Here is a 16,004-nt window from a genome sequence, read left to right as displayed (position 1 = left end):
GAGGGTCTACTTTGGAGGGTCATATATCCTAGCACACAAATTATTTGGGTGGCCAATAATATATCCATGGAAATCCCTTTGAGTTAGCTACCTAACTCACTTCGTTTCACCTCATTCGGAGTTCGGACGAAGAAGTTATGCCCATTTTCGTAAAATCTGTCCGGCAGAAAAAGGCAAATTCCAGTAGCTGATTTTACTGTTCATTTACTGTTCACCCACCTGAAATTTTTTCTAAGTGTTGGACCATTTTTTTCAAAGGACTTATATTATTTCCTATATACCATTAGTTCATTCCCATCCCTAAAAACATTTCCCTTTCTACAATCCTCCATTTAAGAAGAAGAAGAAGTGGGAGCTAGGGCTTTGGATTCAAGGCTTTCTTCATCAAATTTCGTGGGGGATCATAGCAAAGGTATGGTGGTCTTGATCCTTGTCTAATTTTCCATTCAAGGAGCCAAATCCAAAGTTATTTCAAAGTATGAAAAATCTAGGTTTTCACTCAATCTCATGGGTTCTTCCACCAAATGGTTTTAAAAGGTTTCTAATGGCACTTTATGGTTATATTGTTGTTGTATTGACGATTTAAGATGAAAATACTCCATGAACCCATGATTTCTCTCTATTCCTAGTTTATGCCTTTATGAAGTGGGTTGCTAGATAATGAATGTATATGAATCAAACTTGTTTAAAGGTCTTTAGATTGTTGAAGTATGTCATTACCCATGCTTATTTTATGGTGTATTGTTGGTGTATTGGTATGTGAGGCTTATGGCCTTAAAGGCACTAATGAGAAATTGGAGTGTTACCATGACATTATACGAATGAGAATTCAATGAAGATAATGTGATCATGTTATGAATGTAAAGGTGTTGTTGTAGGTTGTTCACTGGTTTGGTTGCATAATTACTACCCTATTTTCCATGCTCTTTGATTTCATTACATGCCTTCAAGGTGTTTGACAAAATGTCCAACTATGGAGAATTGATGAATCGATGCTTTAAAGTTTGAGTTATGAGATGTATGGAAATCCAGAGATGTGTTGATGACACTCATGAATGTTGATGATATAATATGAAGGATTCTTCAATATAAAGTATACCTTGAATTGGTAGGGCTTATGCATCATTTTCTTGTATAAATGATTATATTGTTGATTGTTGAATCCTTGGATCGGTAGGCTTATGGCACCCTTCCACACATGCTTATAATGAACCTTGGATCGGTAGGCTAATGGCACCCTTCCATTAATAATAAGTAATGAACCTTGGATTCGGTAGGCCTATGGCACCTTTCCATAAAGGTTAATGATGAGACTTGAATCGGTAGACCCATGGCACCCTTTCAAGAGGAGTTAATGAGCTTTCCTAAATGTACCTTGAATCGGTAGGCTTATGGCACCCTTTCATGTGTTAAATAATGTACCTTGAATCGGTAGGCTTATGGCACCCTTTCATGTGTGATGATGTCAAAGTAATGAACTATTCTATGGGAATGTAGGCTAATCACCGAGCGGATTTGGTTAGATGGAAACTCCCCCGACAGTTAGGCATGAGTTTCAATGATCGTCTACCTTATCCCATAAACTATGTGCCCGCATAGGAAGCTAGTGGATCCATTAAGCTATATATACCGGTCTTCCTTAGGCAAGTAGACCACCTCTTTTCGGTGTGGGGATTCATGACACCGGATTCCATGACAAGCTCTCATGGTCTATGTCGGTTAAACGCTTACTTCCCATCATCTGAGATTTCATTATGGTTTCTTGACAGGTTCTACAAAGTGTAGGTAGTAGTATGGGATGCTACCTATACATTGCTCGAGTAGGCTTGGAGAGGGTCATAGTGAGTTTCTCTAAATCCTAATGACTGTGACATGAATGTACCCTAAATGAGGTTATTAAAGAATGTTGGCTCTTAAATGCTTAATATGTTATGCATGTTATACTTGGGTTATATTACGAGTTATTTTTCCTTGTCATGTCTTAATTAATGATATACCTCTTATGTATGAGTATTGTGCAAAGGTGAAAGAAAGGAATGATAAGTTACTTTAAGTGACCTAAATGTGGTGCCTTAGTATGGATGGTGGTATGGGACGCCATCCATACATTGCACGAGGTATAGCATAAGGGTTTCTTGAGGTGAAGGTCCAAGGTAAAGGTTTTCATGTTGATATTGTTTAAAGGTGATATTATGACTTACTTGATGTTATGCTTGTCTTGTATGTCTTTTATGCTATTGTTCATGATATTTCAAAAAGGTGGCATAATGCATGGTTTCTAACTAAAATGTCCCTTTTTAAGCATGTCTTGCATGGTCATCATACTTAGTACATTTTGTGTACTAACCCATATTCTTCATATTTTTACTATAAGTGTAGGTTCCGGCAAGTGATCCCTCCTAGCTAGTTTGAAGTGTTGGATTACTTTCCTCCAAGACTTGGTATGTCCTCATGGATTCGAGGACAAGACTTTTAAGTTCTTTTGTTCATGTAATAGACTTCTTTTGATTGTAAAGGGCCGTGTCCCTACTTATGTTTTGCGACTGTGTCTAAGATGGCCATGTGAGACTTAGACTTCCGCTGTGTGTTTTTAAAGTTATTTTAAGAAGTTTAAATGTGTGGATGTAAATAAGTTTTTTTTTATTATTCCGCACTATTTTCATTATTGAATGCAATGAATGACTATGTGACTTGTATAAGACCCCTTCGGGGTCGAGTACGCCTTGTTACGACTTGGGGGTGCTCCCGGGTCGTGACAGAAGAAATAAGTGGAATACCAAAACTACACAAGGCAGTCATTACATATTAAAGAGTTACCAAGGGAAATTTATTCTATGTAAAGTTTTATACAGCACCAACGGAGATATTATACGAAGAGATAAAACCTCTGATTGAAGTTATTAACATCAGACTAATCAAAGACATAATTATACCTGAAGATATTGGATAACAGGAAGAAATACGAAAAATAGAGATACCAAATTTTTATGCCAATAAAAGAATAATTGGTATATCAACTATTATACAAGAGTTAGCAAACAATTATTTAAACGGAAATGCTATATGAAGTTACTACTCTAGAGACTAGATAATGATATATTCAAATTCAAGAGAACTAAGGAAAGAAGATATGGATGAAGTCCAGAAATGAATTTTATCATTATTAAAATCAGAAGAAAGACCTACGACAAGAGCACTCAAAGTAGGATTTATTTCGTCAAAACTATTAACTAGATATTGTAAGCAAATTGGACATAAATATCCTAACCATATATGTTCAAAATGCAATGGAGAAGATAATGTAATCCCCGATGTCCAGCTGGAATGATAAAATAAAAGAAGATAGAGACGGAAAAGAGATAAGATAAGAAGACAAAGAAGATAAAGATAAAGGACAAAGAGATAAAAAGAAGACATAAAAACGTGTTTGGTCAACAAAGCCAAGAGTAGATGTAAATTATTATGTAAAAGTCTTAAAGTGTACAGTAGTAGTCACATTATTGTAAATTATTACAAGTTAGTAGAGTAAATTAGTCAACAAGTGTAGGGTAGTATGCATGTGCATTATTAAAGTAGTATGGACAAGTGTAAAGTGTGGTAGGTGATGTGCATTGTTAATAGGACAAGTGTAAAAGTAGTAGGTGGTAGTGCATTATTATGCAGTAAGTAGTATAGTACGTGCATTATTGTGCACTACTGTAATTCCTTTCTATATAAAGGAAGGTATATGTAACATAATGGGTAAGTCGGGAATAAACGAAGTTTTTTAAAAAAGCACTCTCTCAAATATTTAAATACTTAATAGATAATGGAACAACCTTCATATATCATGGATAAGCAAGAGGCAAAGGTATATTGTTCAAAAAATATGCAGAACTAATTTCATATATTCCTGAATATCATATATATGATTGAATAAATTTATATTTGTTATTATGTATTTGAATTATTTGAATCATGATTTCTAGTTTACTAACACACTGGAAACAGGGAGAAAACTTATATACTATGCCATCCTAATGTTGAAACCGGTAGGCGAGGGAAGCCGTTTAGGGGAGTAAACAAAGTTGAGGCGCTGATAAGAAGGAAGTATCTGCTAAAGTACGGTGCTAGTAGTGACAGGAGAACATGATAAACATATAATCTAGTTCATAATGATCTTATATGAATTTAATCAATTATGAATATGATAGGAAGGAATAATTGGAAATAAAAAACTTGCATGATAAAGAACATGACTACATACATGCATGATGAAATAATAAAAACTATGAAACTTTAATCCTATATATACTTAAAGGTATAGAGATAATTGAATTAAGAAGAATCATATGAGAAAAAATATTTAATGATAATGAATTAGAAAAAATATTAAACCAACAATGGTATGAAATAGACCTACGTGATTTAGACCTCGAAATAATAGAATGGTATGATTTAGAAATAAATTCAGATTAAAATGAACTACGAATATTTACAATATTGGACAGAAGCTATGGAAAATATAAAACTACTAGGACAATTAATGGAAAATAATTTATATATGTACCTAAGAACCCATGATATGTTATATCTAGAATATATCATAAATAATACTAAAGAGATATCAAGATTAAAACACTTAACAAAAGAATATTATAGTAAAATCTTTAAAATGGATTCCTCATCTACCAAAAATGGTACACCTACCAAAAAAGTCATGAATTCCACACCTACTACACTACCAAAAATATCATAAAAATATCATAAATCCCTCACCTACCAATAAGATGAATTCCGCACCGAAAAATGGTATTTATAGGACCCTAGACTAATTCATTAATTCATTTCAACTAAAGACCCCCCAATCAAAACCCAATTCCCTTTCTCTCCCAAAGTCTTCTCTCCAAGAACACCATGGAAGACCAATGAAGAAACCAACCTAGGGGCTTGAAGATGGAGGCTTTCTCTGAGGATTTGCGTGGGTTTCTACACCTAAGGTATGGTGGTTTTCATCCATGGGTAGCTATCACCCATGGAGCCCTCTCAAAAGCTTTTAATTCAATTCTAGAAATCTTCAAAAGCTAGGGTTTCAACTCAACCCCATGGATTCCTTTATAAGTTGTTCTTAAAGATTGAACTATGTTTATTATTGGTGATACTACTAATTTTTAGATGGTTTTAACTTCAAATCTAAAGAATCCATGAGTTTTCCCCCAATCCTTGCTATGGCTTTTCTCTACACAATGAATGTTGTTAGAAGTTGATTCAATTGATTGACATAGTTTTTTATGATGTAATTACATGATCTAAGTATAGTTTTACATGTATTCTTGATTACCTTATGAATCTAAGATGAAATTGACTTGTTCTAGGGTTATATCATGAAAGAGGCAAATTGAGGGGTTGGATGTGATCTTCTAGGGTTGACGAATTTCTTGATGACTGGCCTTAGTTTAGATCACCTAGACATGAATGGAATATGATAGAATCTTGTAGATATGATGTTGTTGGATTATGATGTTCTTCTATCTATTGTGCCAAATCTGAGATGTTAGACTTGATCTCAACTCTTGGCCTTGAAGGGAAATCTATGAAGGTATGTTATGTGAAGTTATTATATACGAATGGATTGATCCACTTATGGTGGGGGTGTTTACTTGTCAAGTATTCCAATTATTAATTGTTGATCCACTTATGGTGGAGGTGCTTACTTGCCATATGTATTGTAGTGTTGAGATAAGGTCACTCTCCCCTACAACCCTAGATATGGCTAAGTATGATACGATATGAATACGAATGTTATGTTATGATCATGATGGTGCTGCTATGATGAATGTATCCATGTCTAATGTAATGAATATTAGATGTGTTGATTTACATGGTCTAAGATCCTTAAATGCAATATATGTGAATCGTGTATGAGTTGGGATATTATGTATATGTTGTGGACCCCTTGAGAAGGGAGGTGTCTATGATGATATGTTGTTGTTGTTGTGCCATTGTGAGGACAATCATGCGCGCACACACACTCCATGCATAAACATAAATATGATGTATCAATGGTGTTAATTAAAAGTATAGTTCTCATGTGCACCTTTACTCATTATTATGCATGAAATGTACATAACCATGATGATCCTATTGTGTTGATTGAAAGTCCATTCTCATGAGAACACATGATCTTAGTGTGAAAGTTATACTCACATACTAATGATGATTCTAAGGTTGAAAGTTAGTTCTCACCTTTAAATGAATCTATGAGCTATTTAGTGAGTTGTATTGAACGAAGGGTAAAGTATGCCTTCACATATGTAGATACAATTCCATACTAATTATGTATAATTGGGAAATAATGCTTAGTACCGAGTGGATATGGACGATGAGAATAAGGCCCCTCCGTTAATGCAATAGGTTGGGTCATCTATAGTAAACTCATAAGATGGAAGCTCCTCTTCAAATGCAATAAGTTGGGTTTCTAGTAGCAATCTCCTTATCCCATAACTATGTGCCAAACATAGGACTTAGCTAGTGGATCCACTTAGAAGCTAAATATAATTAGTTCTACCTTCAGCAAGTAAGAACGCCTTCTTTCGGTGTGGGGTTATATGACATCGGATTCCATGTAGCTCACATGGTCTATGTCGGTTATGGCAACTTTTCCCTATAATAATGAAGTTAATGAATGAGATATGAACTATACTATGACTTCTTGGTGAGTTTACTTAGTAGAAGAGGGGGTATGTGATATACCGTGAGTTTACGGTATTTCTAATACATTTCACTTACAAGTTGTGTGTGTCTAGGGCCTTTTTATATTGGTTTTTATGTGTTTTATCATGTTTTGTAGGAAAGGTGTTCAGGCGCGGAAGTTTAGAGACAACTGAAAGAAATGCAGAAAAAGGCATCCACGGAGTTCATCTACAGACCGTAGGTCCATTCACGGTCCGTAGGTGATAACCGTAGATCAGCAGGAATGTGTTGAGGACAAATCAGGGAAATCTGACCAAGTATGGAACCACGGTGCCCATTGACGATCCGTAGATTGATCTACGGACCGTACTGTTGATCCGTAGAGTGAGACTGCGAGGGTTCCAGTACCTGATTTTTGAAGATGCTAAGTATGGAGCTACGGAAGGGATTGACGGACCGTAGGTCGATCTACGGTCCACGCTGCTGGTCCGTCATTTGCTTCAGAGAAGCTGATTGTTGGATGCTGAAATATTTTCTAAGTCCCGAGTGACGGAAGGGACTTACGGACCGTAGATCCATCGACGGTCCGTAAGTCAGTCTCGTGGATCGAAGACGCGTACCTGAACAAAACTTTCCTTAATTTGTTTCCTTTTTTATTTAGGATTTGTTTTCTATAAATAGGGCATGTAAACCTCGTTTTTGGGGGTTAGACACTATTATTCTATTTTTGCTTTGTAACTTTGGAGATTAATTTGCAACCCTAGCAATTATTGATTTCCCAATTCGTTTTGAAGATTTTGGTTTTGCTATTCAAGTTAATTTTCTGGGTTTATTATTCTCTTTACGTAAGTTATGATTTCTCCATCTACAATTATGAATTGTGTTCTTGCTAATATGAGTAACTAAATCCACAACTAGGGTTGTGGGAACCATGATCGATTAACAAAGTATGAATAGTAAATAAGCAATTCTTGACTAGTATTTTGCATGCATTGATAATTCTTTCGTTTAGAAGTCTTTTTAACGGTGGCCAACGTTAGAACTCGCCTTGTTACTACTTGCCGGACCAAGGAGGTAATTAACAAGAAAAGAATTATCAACATAGATTTAGTGTGATACTATCTAATAGGCTAGTGTCGATTGGTGCAAAGTAATAACTAAGCCAAACATCGATTATGATGTCTAATATGAGGTAAAGGTAAGGGTTAGTAAATTATACACACGTAGCCGGACCAAGGTGCGGGGTGAAATTCTCTAGATGCCGGACCAAGGATTTAGAGATACCTAACTTATCACTTTGCATGTAATACACTAGAAAAGGATTGTTATTACTAGGATTACTGCGTTATGAGATTATGGGGAACACGTGTACCCTAGTTATTTCTCTTATCTTGATAACAACCAAAGTTGAATTTAATTATTGATTACAATATTAAGTCTTACTATTTGTTTCACACAAGCACAACCCCCCTTTTTATTACCTGTTTCTGGAAATAATTTGACTAATTGAATATAATTGTTGGTTAAAAGTAAAGTCTAAACCATTTTCCTCGTGGGATCGATCCCAACCTACAAGTTGGGTTCTTTACTTGATAACGATCGCTTATGCTTCTGAAAGGAGGTGTAATTTGAGCATATCAAATTTTGGCGCCGCTGCCGGGGAATCTGGCTTTTAGATTTAGTTTTAACTACAATATTGAACGTTAGTCAAATATTTCCTAATTTTACTTTTTTTCTTTGTTTTTGTCTCTCTCAGGTTCCGACTCTAGTGTATGCCAAGTACACGGAGCCAAGGCGAACCACTTACTCCGTACGATCCAGAGTTGAACAGAACTTTGCGAAGAATGAACAATCAAGGACTTCCAGTTCATCCTATCGGAGGAAATCTAGATGAAGCAGTTGAGTTACAGCAGCCAAAAGTAGTTGGTGGGGAAAACCGGGGTCTAGCTGAAAATCAATTGGGAGATGCAGTGAGAGTGCATGGTCCACCAGGCCCACAACACCATGACAACTATCGGGGCAACTCGACATAGCAGATTCTGATGGACCCATCGTCCTACCTCCTCTACCTCAGGGCACACATTTGTGGTGACTAGTAGTTTGATGCAGATGCTTACAGCAAGAGGCTTATTTTCAGGATCGCCATCGGAGGATCCACATGCTCACTTAGCCAAGCTCAGGGTGGTTTGCAAAAGTTGTATAGGCAGACCAGACTTGGATATGAACGTCATTGGGTTACGAGTGTTCCCTCTGTCACTGACAGGCGATGCTGCAGTATGGTTCACTGAGCTTCCTTATAACTCAATTTTCACATGGACCAACTAGCAGAGGTATTTAAAGCAAAGTACTATCCAGTATCTAAGAAGCTCAATCACAAAGATCGGGTCAACAATTTTGTGGCATTACCTGGAGAGTCTGTGAGTAGCTCGTGGGACAGATTCACTGCTTTCGTAAGAAGTGTCCCAAATCACCGTATTGATGATGAGTCACTGAAGGAATATTTCTATCGAGGACAGGATGATAACAATAAAGCAGTACTTGACACTATTGCTGGAGGTTCATATGGTGATTGTACATACGCACAGATTGCTGAAAAATTGGAGAGGATCTCTCGCAACAATAAAGCGTGGAGCACTAGAAGGTCAGATACTGGGAGAAACACATTTGCTGTTCATAATGCTACTGTTAATTCTGCAGATGATATTCGTGAGGAGATGGCTCAGATGAGGACAGAGTTGGGGTTGGTATTGAAGCATGTGAGTGGAGGAGCAGAAAAGGTAAATGCTGTAAATTACTTAACTAGAACTCCACCACCAGTTGAGGAGTGTTACTATGAAGAGGACACTTATGCGGTGAATGATCAGACGGGGGGTTTCCGACCAAACGCCCAAGGATCCAACACGGAAAATTGGCGCCAAGGTCAAGGGAACCAAGGTCGGAACTATGGAAATTACAACCAGAGGGTCACTATGTCCGAGATGGGAACTTCAATCCGACAACAACTACAACAGGAACAACTATGGCAACAGAAACGATCGGGTTGGACCCTATGTTCCCCCTCAAAATCGGGAATCTGGTGCTAGGGAAGTTGGAGGTAATATGACGCGTATTGAAGATATGCTGCAGAAGATGATGAGAAGGTTTGATGCTACTGATGAGAATGTGAAGGAGATGAGAAACGACTTATCTGGTATTGGTCAAAAGGTTATGCCCATGCAGTGTCAATAAAGCATCTAGAGCAGCAGATGACGCAGTTGTCTACTACAGTGAACCCGCGTCAACCTGGCACTCTTCCTAGCAACACCATCCAGAATCCAAAGAATGATGGACATTGTATGACAATTACCACTCGAGGAGGTAAGCAAACCATAGATCCACCTATGCCGTCTATGGTAGAAGTTGATAATAGAAAAGAAGATGATGTGGTGAAAGTTAGAGAGGAGTCAGAGGTTGTGACAGAACAAGAAGTGGAGATACCTCAGAAAGTGGTTCCCATACCTAGACCTCCACCACCTTTTCCTCAAAGGTTAGTGAAGAAGACTGAAGATGGGAAATATCGCAGGTTTATCACTATGTTGAAGCAGCTTTCTATCAATGTCCCTTTGATAGAAGCCTTGGAGCAAATGCCTGGATAAATTCATGAAAGATATGGTGACAAAGAAAAGGTCTGTGAGTTTTGAAGATGATGATAGATTGCAGCATTGTAGTGCTATTGCTACAAGATCTCTGGTGCAGAAGAAGGAAGACCCTGGTGCTTTCACGATCCCATGTACTATAGGGTTATTACACTTTGCTAAGGCATTGTGTGATCTTGGTGCTAGCATCAACCTCATGCCTTTATCTATTTACAAGAAGTTGGGTCTAGGGGATCCAAAGCCCACTGCAATGCGGTTACTGATGGCTGATCGGACTATGAAGAGGCCCATAGGTGTGCTCCATGATGTGCTAGTGAAAGTAGAGTCTTTCATCTTTCCGGCGGATTTTGTGATCCTTGACTGTGAGGTTGATTTTGAGGTTCCCATCATCCTTGGGAGACCATTTTTGCCACAGGGCGTGCGTTGGTTGATATGGAAAAGGGACAGATGAAGTTCAGACTGAACAATGAAGAAGCAACTTTCAATATCTGTAGATCCATGAAGCAGAATGGTGAGCTACAAACAGTATCTGCTATAACTTACAGAGTGGAGAGTGGGTCAGAAGTGCAAATTGAAGAGCGATTAGGTGTTGAGGCACTAGCAGCAGTCATGATGAATTTTGGTAGTGATGGTATTGAAGAATATGATGAGTTGGTAGCCGCACTTGATAAGTGTGAATACCGGTCCAAACCAAAGAAGTATGAGCTAGACATGAAGAATCGCGAGTCCCCACCCACAAGACCATCTATTGTGGAGGCACCGAAATTGGAGCTTAAAGCTCTACCACCGCACTTGAGGTATGTATATTTAGGCGAAGAGAATACTTTGCCGGTCATCATTGCAGCAGATTTGAATGCAAGGCAAGTAGAGTGTTTGGTGACTGTATTAAAGAAGTTCAAGCGAGCGATTGGGTGGACTATTGCAGATATTATTGGGATCCCCCCGGTATTGTTCTCACAAAATCCAACTCATGCCAATCATAAGCCCAGTGTTGAGCACCAGAGAAGATTAAATCCACCTATGCAAGAGGTAGTCAAAAAGGAGATCATCAAGTGGCTGGATGCGGGAGTTATTTATCCCATCTCAAATAGTAATTGGGTGTGTCCTGTGCAGTGTGTACCTAAAAAAGGTGGTATGACTGTGGTTCCAAATGAAAGAAATGAGCTTGTTCCAATGAGGCCTGTCACTGGATGGAGAGTTTGCATGGATTACCGGAAGTTGAATGCGTGGACAGAGAAAGACCACTTCCCTATGCCATTCATGGACCAGATGTTAGATAGACTTGCAGGCAAGGGTTGGTATTGTTTTCTTGATGGGTATTCGGGCTACAATCAAATTTCTATAGCTCCAGAAGACCACCTTCACTTGCCCATATGGGACTTTTGCATTCAAACGAATGCCATTCGGATTGTGCAATGCTCCAGCGACCTTCCAGAGATGTATGATGTCGATATTTTCTGATATGGTGGAGGACACTATTGAGGTGTTCATGGATGATTTTTCAGTGGTAGGTGATTCGTTTGATCACTGTCTAAAACATCTGGCCGAGGTGCTCAAAAGATGTGAAGACTGCAACTTGGTGCTGAATTGGGAGAAATGTCATTTCATGGTAAAAGAAGGTATAGTGTTGGGTCATCGAATTTCAGAGAAACGTATTGAGGTTGATAGAGCTAAAGTGGAGGTAATAGAAAAGCTTCCACCACCTATCTCTGTAAAAGGTGTTAGAAGTTTTCTTGGGCATGCAGGTTTTTATAGGAGATTCATCAAAGATTTCTCAAAAATTGCACATCCCTTGTGCAACTGCTCGAGAAGGGAATAAGTTCTGCTTTGATGATGCTTGTCTTAGAGCATTTGGAGAGTTGAAGGAAAAGTTGGTTACAGCACCTATCATTATTTCACCAATTGGGAACAACCGTTTGAGGTAATGTGTGATGCGAGTGGAGTGGCGCTTGGTGTAGTATTGGGTCAAAGGCGTGAGAAAATTCTTCACCCTATTTACTATGCTAGCAAAGCTCTGAATGTGGCCCAGAAGAATTATACAGTGACCGAACAAGAACTTCTTGCGGTGGTTTTTGCATTCGAAAAATTTCGTTCCTACTTGCTTGGTACTAAGGTCATCGTGCATACTGACCATTCTGCATTGAGGTATTTGATGGCGAAAAAGGATGCAAAACCACGATTGATCAGATGGGTATTGTTGCTGCAAGAGTTTGATTTTGTGGTAAAAGATAGAAAGGGAACCGAAAATCAAGTTGCCGACCACTTGTCCAGATTAGAGGAAGAGGCCATGCTAAAGCTTGGAGATAGGGCTGAAATTAATGATGCGTTTCCAGATGAACAGGTATTGGCTGCTTCTAATGATTTGATTCCTTGGTTCGCAGACTTTGCTAATTATTTGGCAAGCGACATTGTGCCACCCGATTTGCTTTTCACCAAAGAAAGAAATTTATGCATGATGTGAAGAAATTCTTTTGGGATGAACCTTATTTGTATCGTAGTTGTGCTGATGGGATTATTCGTCGTTGTGTGCCTGAGGTTGAAATGTTGAGTGTACTTGAAGTATGTCATTCATCACCCGTTGGTGGGCATCATAGTGGTATTCGGACTGCACATAAGATTTTGCATGTGGGTACTATTGGCCTACCATCCACCAAGATGCTCATGATTTCGCCAAGTCTTGTGATCGGTGCCAAAGAGATGGAGGGATTTCAAAGAGACAAGAGCTCCTTATGAATCACATATTGGTGATCGAATTGTTTGATGTATGGGGCATTGATTTCATGGGCCCATTTGTGAGTTCATATGGGATGAAGTATATTCTGGTCGCGATTGATTATGTATCGAAGTGGGTGGAAGCAGTAGCACTCCCCAACAACGAAGGTAAAAGTGTCACCGCATTCTTGAAAAAGAATATCTTCTCCAGATTTGGTACACCAAGGGCTTTATTAGCGATGGAGGCTCTCACTTTTGTAACAAGTTGTTCAAAACACTACTTGAGAAATATGGTGTCCGTCACAATGTAGCCACTCCTTATCATCCACAGACTAGCGGTCAAGTTGAGGTGTCCAACAGAGAAATAAAGCAGATATTGGCGAAGACTGTGAACGCCAATCGAACTGATTGGTCAAGGAAGCTTGATGATGCTCTATGGGCATATCGCACTGCATACAAGACCCCCATAGGTATGTCGCCTTACCAACTTGTATATGGGAAGTCTTGTCATTTACCAGTAAAGTTAGAGCACAAAGCTATGTGGGCAATGAAGAAGTTAAATTTGGATTGGGGCACTGCATCTAATCAAAGGATGAACGACTTGAACGTGCTTGATGAGTTTCGCCTAAAAGCTTATGAAAGTTCATCCTTATACAAAGAGAAGATGAAGAGGTATCATGATCAAAGAATTGAAAAGCGAGAATTTGTGGTTGGCGATCGTGTGCTGCTATTCAACTCTAGGTTGCGCTTGTTTCCAGGCAAACTCAAGTCCAAGTGGACTGGGCCATTTTTGCTCACAAAAGTGCTCTCGCATGGAGCGGTTGAGCTTGAAAATAAGGATGGAACAAGGTTTGTGGTGAACGGGCAAAGGATAAAGATCTATCTGGGAAATGCTGAAACTATGCAACAAGTGATTGAGGCCTGCAATCTTGATGAAGTCTGAATAATCAAGATACCTGCGTCGTGCCGCGACGTTAAATCAAGCGCTGCTTGGGAGGCAACCCAAGATGTAAAATCTAGCCAACAATAGGGTTCTGTTTTACATTATGTAGTTTAGCTTTCTTTGATTACTTGCGTTTTTGTATCAATGTAGGTAGGGGTTTCAGTATTTTAGTTCTTAGTGTTGGCTAGAAGTAATATAGGGTCCGTGTCTACAAAGTGTCCAGAAAATGTAAAAAATAGCCTATTGGTCGCTTCATGTGCAGGTACACCACGCAAGAAATCTGCAGAAATGGTCTGGTGCAGAGGTCTACGGACCCCATCGACGGTCCGTCGATTGATCCACGGACCGTCAATGGTATCCATAGATCCCAGGTAAGTCCCTAACATTGTCCTAGTAAAATTGTGATCTACGGACCGTAGATCGACTCACGGACCGTAGACGGGGTCTCGTGAGTCCACAACTTACAGTTGACTGACCCGACCCGGACCCCCATTACTTAAAACCCCCACTGTTTCAAATCATTTCCCTTTCCTCCATTGCTCCCACAACCGTTTCACCCACTCTTTAAACTCCCCAAATCACTCCATAACCACCACATAATATCCTCCTTTCCATATATTCCCAAAACCCTTTCCATACCATAATCAACCCACTCCATAATCTGATAAAAAGGGTCCGGTGTTTGGTCAGTGACGAAAAGGTGACTCTTGGTCTTGCTAAATCATAGTACCATCACGCAATCACCCCACTCCTTGTTGCTTGTAAGGTAATAGACTTTCTCTTCACTTTGAATTTCAATTCATAGATTGAATATAGAGGGTCGGGAGTGGGTCTTGACCTTGGGTAATTGTTAGATAAATTGCATGATAAACTTGAATAGTACAATGCCCTTGGAATGATAGATACTGATTGTATAGCTTTAATTGTGATGTGAGTTTATGTGATCGTAAATACTATATGTAGTTTCGACTTAGGGTTCCACATTAGTCTAAATTGTTGGGTATAATAATCGGTCGGAATCTTAAGAGTGACGAACTAGCATATTTCAATTGTGTATATACATGATTAGGTTGTGTTAATGTTGAAACCAAAAGCCAAAAATGTATGATACCTGGCACTGATTGCTTCCACGATACCCCATCTACGGACCGTAGATGGGGTTCGTCATTTGATGCACCTGCAAATTTTCACCAAGTGTAAAACCACGGATGTGGACTACGGTCCGTAGATCCATCTACGGACCGTTCTATACTTCCGTGGTTTTCATCTGCGACCTATATTTCAGGCACCCTGATCCACGGAAGCGATCCACGGACCATAGATCAGTCTACGGACCGTAGGTCTCCTCCATGGATGACTTCTGTAGCATCTGTCATTTTTTTTTGTGGACTTATTTGGGTCGTTACCAACTCTAAATAAGTTCTTTTGCTGCATATGGTTAGTTTTGGCACTAATGACGTTCCTGTAGGTACGATGGCACCCAAGAAGATGGTCACCTACTCGAAACGGGGCAAGTCCAAATCAGTTGCCCCTAGCTTCCGGTTGATTGATGAGGACACCGAGAACGACTCTGACCCCGCATATGTGCCTCTCAACCCTAGGGCCTCTCGCGCAGCACCACCCAGGAGCACCCCCCGGAAGGTGATCCCCGACGTAGTCACTGTCTCCCAGTCTGATAAGGAGCACACACTGATCGGGTCACCAACTGGGGCTGCTTCTAGTTCGGAGGGACCTATGTCTGGATCCGAGTCTACCCATGCCTCAGGCTCCCAATCATCACAATCATAGTCTGTCAATGCTACAGGGTCCAACGCCAAATCGTCCACAGGGTCTGGAGAGAATGACCAAGCAGCCTCGTCTAATGAGGCAACTAGTTCAGAGGCCATTCCTGCACCAAGGAATGATGAACCCGCTCCGGTAGCAGGGGAGCTGAATAGGTGGTGTGTCGAGGGTCAATGGCAAATCTATCGGGATGCAAAGATGGTGAATGACAAACAAAAAATGGCCCGATTAATTCAAGAGGAGCGCAAGTCCTCACGGGG

The sequence above is a fragment of the Solanum verrucosum genome, unplaced genomic scaffold (genome assembly GCF_900185275.1).
Source record: "Solanum verrucosum unplaced genomic scaffold, falcon-dt-bn FXZP01000239.1, whole genome shotgun sequence".
In the NCBI taxonomy this organism is placed as follows: Eukaryota; Viridiplantae; Streptophyta; class Magnoliopsida; order Solanales; family Solanaceae; genus Solanum; species Solanum verrucosum.
This window is presented reverse-complemented; position numbering follows the sequence as displayed.